Source organism: Chrysochloris asiatica, unplaced genomic scaffold (genome assembly GCF_000296735.1).
Source record: "Chrysochloris asiatica unplaced genomic scaffold, ChrAsi1.0 scaffold00068, whole genome shotgun sequence".
Taxonomy (NCBI): domain Eukaryota; kingdom Metazoa; phylum Chordata; class Mammalia; order Afrosoricida; family Chrysochloridae; genus Chrysochloris; species Chrysochloris asiatica.
Window position 1 is genome coordinate 14,278,725 of NW_006408586.1, and position 6,610 is coordinate 14,285,334.

Sequence of the window (6,610 nt, forward strand, 5' to 3'; positions counted from 1 at the left end):
TAAAGCTAAATATAGCCTAGGGTGTATTATGTTAGAATGTAAAAACAAAAAAGGCTAATGATGAACAGTAGCTGATGGTGTTCTGAAATTCAGGTTGGCCTTGATTTTCCTGATAACTCAGACAGTAGATGTTGCTGACTCTTTAGGGATGTGATTCAAACCATTTTCTTTAGTGCTATGTGAGTTTAAAAATCTCTCCTCATTCTGTTCATTCAATAATACGTAGTCAAAACATTTTTAACAAAGTAATAGTCCCAATAATTGCATACTTGCCTTCACAACATGTTTTAAGATTTGCTTTATTTTCTATTATCAAATTACAGTTTATGTCATTTATACATATATATGCTCTCCTGTTTTTCATGTATTTCAAATGACAAATTAATTTATGATCAACTTTGAACAAGACATTACCTAGTCTTGACCACCCTCTCTAATTACAATCACTGTTATGTAGTTATTACCTATGTTCCCAGATAATTTCCTATGCTTTTAAATCATATTATATGCATGCATACATATAAAATGCATCTCATATGCATGCATTCCTTATAAGTCATGCATTACTGATGCGTAGAGTGAGTGTGAGTTTATAAAAATGTATCACAATTTCTGTAGTTTAATTTTCCTATAACAAACAGCCATAGAGACCTATCTTTTATAATGCATAGTTATCTTAACTAAGATAAATGATATCATAAGAATAAACTACAGTTTATTTATTCATAGTTCTGTTAATGGACTTTTAGATCAATTGGGTTATCGTGAAAACAAGCATTAAGGTGTATCTTCTGTTGCCTGATAAGCAAGATGAGATACCAAAAAGGCACTATAAGGTCATAAAATTACAGTGTTATTATCATATTTCTGCTTAATAATATCCATGTTTTAGGCATTTTTCATCATGCTTGTGAGAGAATTCAATAAGTCCTATGATAACTTGTTCATGTAGCTGCGTCTCTTTGTAAAATAAATAAGTCATTTAAGAATGGTTAGAATTTATATTGTTGTTAGCTGCCATCGAGTTTGTTCCAACTCATAGGGACCCTATACACAACAGAAAGAAACACTGTCTGATCCTGCACCAACCTCACAATCATTGTTACCACTGTGCCAATTCATCTCATTGGGGGTCTACCTCTTTCTCCCTGATGGTCCACTTTATCAAGCATGATGTTCTTCTCCAGGGACAGGCTCCTCCTGATAACATGTCCAAAGTATGAGAGATGAACACAGGCCATCTTGACTTCTAGGGGGAATTCTGGTTGTACTTCTTCCATCACAAATTTGTTCTTGTCCATGGCATTTTTAATATTCTTTTTCAATATCATAACTCAAATGTATCAATTCTTCTAAAGTCTTCCTTATTTATTGTCCAATAACATATTAAGTACCATTTAAAAAAAATACAATTATCAAACTTTGTTCTTTTTTCTTATCTATGATGGCATTACATTTCCATATTTACACTAGTCATCATAAAGATGAATGGAATTAAACTCATTTAATGAGTAGATTTTTGATAGCCAGAAAATATACTGGTGCTAAGTGCCATCAAGTCAGTTTCAAGCAGCCACTGGTGGAGTTGAACCACTGACCTTACAGTTCAAACTGACTTTGCAATCCAGTGCATTATTCTGCAGCACCATACCAGACTCCAGAAAGAATATTAGCAAATGATATTACAAAATGATCATCTGGTAATTGACAGAATGATACACTAAAGATTTTATTGCTTTTAATTTTGTTTTTAGTATATGATGCTTGTAAAAATATCTGTGCAAATCTTCAGTGGACACATGTTAGCATTTCTTTGAGTTAGATACAAATATATGAAATAGCAAGTATATGACTAATTTGAATAACTAAATTCTATTAGCTTATTGTTTTGCATACCTTTTTGCCTTCATTGACCACCTGATTCATTATTTAAAGTAAAGCATTATTCACAGTGAAAAGTGAAATTGTTAATAATGATTCCAGGTTTGCTATTCTTGTTATTGTGTGCCCTGGAGTCAATTTACTCTTAGCAAAACTGTATAGGGTTTCCGAGTACCACTGGTGGGTTTGAATTACCAAAATTCTAGTTACCAGTCTAGTGCTTATCCAATAGGATACCTACCAGGTCAGTAGCACATATTTTTTTAGCAGGGCAAAAAAAAAAATCTGGTCTGCATCAATCAAGAAATGTAGTCATGCCATATTTATATTACTACCACAGCACATCACAGCTCATCTGTCCATATGTTCTAATATGATAGCTTCTGTGTTACTGTGATGCTGGAAGCTGTGCCATGGATATTTAAATACCAGAAGGATCACCCATAGTGGACAGGTTTCAGTGAAGCTTCCAGAAATGATGGACTAGGAAGGAGATGTGAACCACTCCTGAATGATTAGCTGCAGAAAGCCTTATGAGTAGCAATGAAACATTGTCAGGCATAATGCCAGAAGACAATCCCCTCATCTTGGAAAGCCTTAAAATGCAGATGGAGTGAGCAGCCTCCTCAAAGTAGAGTTCACCTTAATCACAGAGATGTAATAAAGCTTTATAGACCTTCATTTGATCATATGAGAAGAAATTGAAAAGAAACTGAGGAAAAACATACAATAATAATCAGAGTATGAAATGTATGAATCTGGAAAAATTGGAAGTTGTCAAACATTAAATGGATTGCATTAGTGAGCTGAAATGGACAGGTATTGGCCATTTTGAATCGGAGAAACATGGTATTCCATGCATGGGAACAACATATTGAAAAAGAAAGAAGATATTTAAAGATCTCTCTTGAATCACAACACATATAAGTAAGACCAATTAATACCACTATTATTCAAATTTACATACCAACCAATAAAGCCAGTGATGAAGAAATTGAAGAATTCTACAAACTTTGTCAGTTGGAAACTGATCAAGTGTACTATCTAGATGCATGGATAAATACTGGTGATTGGAATGCAAAAATTGAAAACAAAAGAAAGAGTCTATGGTTGGAAAATATGGCCTTGGTCATAGAAATGACTCTGAAGACCTCATGATAGAATTTTGTAAGAACAATGACTTATAGGTGGTGATTAGAACCCAGAAAGAGAGAGAGAGACTCTTAGAGTTGGGGAGGAAGAACCACCACAATGAAAGTGAAGATGCCGAGCCATAACCTGGACAATTATGTCGGCAAAACTAAGTTGGACATAAAAAGAGTTCATAGAAACTATGATTCTACACTGAAACATTTGAGGTTCCACGAAAGTATGTGAGAGCTTTAAGTGCTACAAAACTGGAACAAGTCTTTGCAAAACCATTCCTTGCTTCCTTGGCTGGTCACTGAGATGGAGTCAATTGCTTGGCAAAGCATTCAAAATGCCTGCCTGCTGCTCTTTCTGGGGCATGTGAGGGAGAAGTTAAAATTGAATAAACTAAAATGTACCCATACAATGTAAGTACATGAAGGTTTTATATGAGAAATATGTACTCACTTTTGTGGGTCTTTGTTTTGTGTTTGTTGTTTTTACTATTGGTGATGACAAAGCTATGAAGCAGTGGAAATTGGTTGGGCCAAGTGATGGAGAAGAGGAGGAGCCATTGCATACAATATTAGGAAAGATGGTGTATACTAGAATTGATCATAACAAGAAAGAAGCTGTGTTTGCCACCTGTGCACAGCAAGTGGACATTTGGATGAACAAAGAAACAGTTCTATATGTTCAGTGACCTGAGGATTTGACAGTATAAGTAGTGTTAAATTTAAGCCAATTGAGAGATTTATCTTGGTAAGCTGTGTTTCTGATAGGAATATTGTACTATATGATATGATGCAAACTATTCCTCTGAAAAAGGTTACCTTAGATATAAGAACAAATACAATCTGTTGGAACCCTATGGAAGCTTTTGTTTTTACTGCAGCAAATGAAGATTATAACATATACTTTTGATATACGTATGTACGTGCACTGGACACTTCTGTGATGGCACATATGGACCATATGTCTGGAGTGATGGATGTGAGTGAAAGAAAGTATAAAGCAAAGGAGCTGAACAGAAAGTTTCAAAGGGTATCTTGAGAATACAGAGTGAAATGATGTAAGAATATGTGTAAAGACCTGGAGTTAGAAAACCAAAAGGGAAGAACATGCTCAGCATATTTCATGCTGAAAGGTCTGAAATAAAAATCAAGTCTCTGTTGCAATATTAAAGGATAATATTAGCAAAATAGTGAATGATGCTTGAAATCTCAAAATAAGATGGAATGAGTACACAGAGTCACTGTATCAAAAAGAACTGGTAACTGATCAGTCATTTTAAGAAATAGCACATGATTAAAACAAATGGTATTGAAGAAGAAGCTTAATTTGCTTTGTAGGCATTGGAAATAAACAAACCTCCAGGAGTTGACAGAATACATGTTGGAATATTTCAACAGACTTATGCTGTGCTGGAAATGTTCACTTGTCGATGACAAGAGATCCATGTTTGTGCCTATTCCTAAGAAAGGTGACCTAACCGAATGTGGAAATCATCAAATATTACCATAAACATCACATGTAAATACAATTTTATGAAGATACTTAAAAAATGGTTTCAGAAGTACATTGACATGGATTTACCAGAAATTCAAATCTCATTCAGAAAAACACACCAAATGAGGTATATTATTGCTGATGTCATATGGCTGAAAGTAGAGCATATCAGAGAGTTCTCTAGTTGTGCTTTATTAATTATGCAAAGGCATTTAACTGTGTTTATCATAACAAACTATGGATAATATTGAGAAAATGGATATTCCAAAACACTTAATTGTGCTCATAAGAAAGCGAAACATGGACAAAAAGACAGCTGATCGAATAGAACAAGGAAATGCTAAGTGGTTTAAAATCAGGAAATGTGTACATCAGGCTTATATTTTCCCCCATACTTATTGAATCTTTATGCTGAGCAAAAATCCAAGGGGATGATTATATAAAAAACATGGCACCCGAATTGGAGGAAGAGTCATGAAGAACTTGATATTCAGGTTTTACAAAAAATACTTGAAATAACTTACTGATAAAGATCAAAGCCTATAGCCTTCAGGATGGTTTGCACCTCCAAACTCACAACTGGACTAATAAATAACAGCATGATAAATAGAAAAAATATAGACATTTCAAAATTTTTAATATGCTTGTATCCACAATCAATGTTCATAGAAGCTGTAGTCAAAAAAATCAAATGATACAACATACTAGGCAAAGCTGATGCAAACTACTATTTAAAGTACTCAACAGCAAAGATGTAGTTTGAGGTTCAAGGTGTGCCTGACCTAAGCTATCTTTATTTTGAATTGCCTCTTATGCACGTGAAAGTTGGACAATGATTAAGGAAGACTGTAGAAGTGTAGACACATTTGAATTATGATATTGGCAAACAATATTGAAAACACCATAGACTGCCAGAAGATAAAATACATCTGTCCCAGAAGAAATACAGGCAGAATGGTCCTTAGAAGTGAGAATGGTGAGACTTCATCTCTAGTACTTTGAACATGTTACCATGCTTCTAAAAGTGGAGGGCCAGAGAAAAATAAGAACACCTCCCCTCAAGATGGATTGGCACAAAGAAAACAACAGTGGGTTCAATCATAATAACAGAGAGTGCTTGAAGGTAGATTATAATTCCCCTAACTGCTCCATGGATTTCCATGGACAGCCAATATCATGGACTCCAAGAAGAAAGAACAGATCTGTCTTGAAAGAAGTAAAATCAGAATGCTCCTTAGTAGTGAACATGGTGAAACTTCATCTCTTATACTTTGGACAAGTTGTCAGGAGTGACCAGTCCTTGGAGAAGGACATAAAGTTATTACGATTCCGAATAGAATTGATGACACTTACAACAAGTTCTGGTGTGGTGCTGTGGGTTAATGTGCCAGACTGCAAAGCCATTTGAACTGCAAAATCGGCAGTTCAAGCTCACCAGCCACTCCTTGGAAACCCTACACAGGATCGCTATGGGTTGGAACCAACTCAATGACACTTAACAACAACAACAACAAAACAAATGTCAGGTAGCAGCAGTCTTGCAGCTAATGGACTTTCCTAGACGTTTCCCAAATAATTTACAGATTTGTGTTACCCAGATTTTGTGGTGTTAGGGTGCATGGTCCCAGACAGGTTGTTAAAAGTCTTCATAACTAATCCTGTAATTTGTTTTTTAAATCTGCAATTGTATATGAATCCCAATCATGGTATTTTCCCGGCTTCTGCAGTCTAACATGCAATAGTGATGAACTGATCTGTCACCAATCATGATTTTGTGAGGATATCCCTTTTTCCCCCAATAGTCTATAAATAGTCACATAGTCATAAATTCTTTGTACAAAATTTTAGCTTCATGTTGTTAGTGTCCCTTATCTGGACGATTTATCTTTGTTTTGTACTTTTTCTGCTTAAGACATGTTGTTGTTTTGTGTGCCGTGGAGTCAGTTCCGACTCATAGCGACCCTGTATAGGGTTTCCGAGGCTGTAAAACTTCACAGGAGCAGAAAGCCTTATCTTTCACCCGTGGAACAGCTGGTAGTTTTGAACTGCTAACCCTGAGATTTGCAGCCCGATTCGTAACCGCTATGCTACC

At 35.3% G+C, this 6,610-nt stretch overlaps 1 pseudogene; it reads left to right on the forward strand.

The window, feature by feature from the left end:
- The first annotated feature begins 3,123 nt into the window (after positions 1 to 3,123).
- On the forward strand, positions 3,124 to 4,062 carry LOC102822711 (annotated as a pseudogene).
- Positions 4,063 to 6,610: the final 2,548 nt, after the last annotated feature.